Source organism: Mus caroli, unplaced genomic scaffold (genome assembly GCF_978045245.1).
Source record: "Mus caroli unplaced genomic scaffold, Mus_caroli_1 scaffold_11, whole genome shotgun sequence".
NCBI classification, from domain to species: Eukaryota; Metazoa; Chordata; class Mammalia; order Rodentia; family Muridae; genus Mus; species Mus caroli.
The window spans coordinates 85,958,084-85,959,050 of record NW_028227266.1 but is presented as its reverse complement, the minus strand read 5'-3'; positions in this window follow the sequence as shown (position 1 = coordinate 85,959,050).

Genomic DNA, 967 nt, shown 5'->3' with positions numbered 1-967 from the left:
GCCCAGGCAATGAAGAAATTGAGAATGTTGTGTGCCTGGAAATAAGCTGTTGATTTAACTATCTGAGATTTGGAGAAGGAAGCTGGGAAGGACAGAAGGTGTAAGGACAACAAACTATACTGTTTCCACAACAAGGATACAGTTAAAGACTGGAAAATGGAAAATGCATAATACATTGCCGGCCAACATGGAGGTTGTGGGAGAGGGAGTTAGGCAAGGATACGGAAATAGCCTGTTTATCATTATTTAGGAAGGAAGCATAGGTCTGACTCTAGTGAAGTGAACTTCTGAGGGCACTGTCAGTCTATATAATAAAAATAACCATGAAACCCAGTAAACCTACTAAGTATCTCATGAATTCTCTATAATGTAAAACAAACTAAAGAAAATTGACTGCTCAGGGTACAGCAGTAGTTGCTGCCAAGCCTGATGACCTGAGTACCATTTTCTGAAGCCCATAGGGTGGAAAGCATGCATCAGTTCCTAGAAGTTGTCCTGAGATCTCCAGAGAAGCACCCATGACACATTCATGTGCACATGCATGTGATAAAGAAACAAACATAAAAACAAACAAACAAACAAAACCCCAAAAAAACAAAAAACCCTCAAAACCACAGAAGATGGCTTTCCCCTATCTAAAGACTTGCCTTCCCTTCTGCAGGGGTTTATCACCATTCAGGTTTTACATGATTATGGTTATTTCCTGGTATTTTATCTTATAAATAGGTTCCTTTATTCCACCACTCTGTTATGCTGATGCTACAGAGAGGAACTTCACCTGCATACACAAGCTTTCTGAATCTTACACTCCCTTACGGGATCTGCAGACACACTTCAGGGGTGTTTATCGTTGTTGCCTACCAGGAAATTGCAATGACTATCACAGTACCTCTTGATCCTGAGGGGCATGGTTGGCAGAGGAACCTGGGGAATTCTGCAGAGATTCCAGACTCAGAGCTGAGCCCGC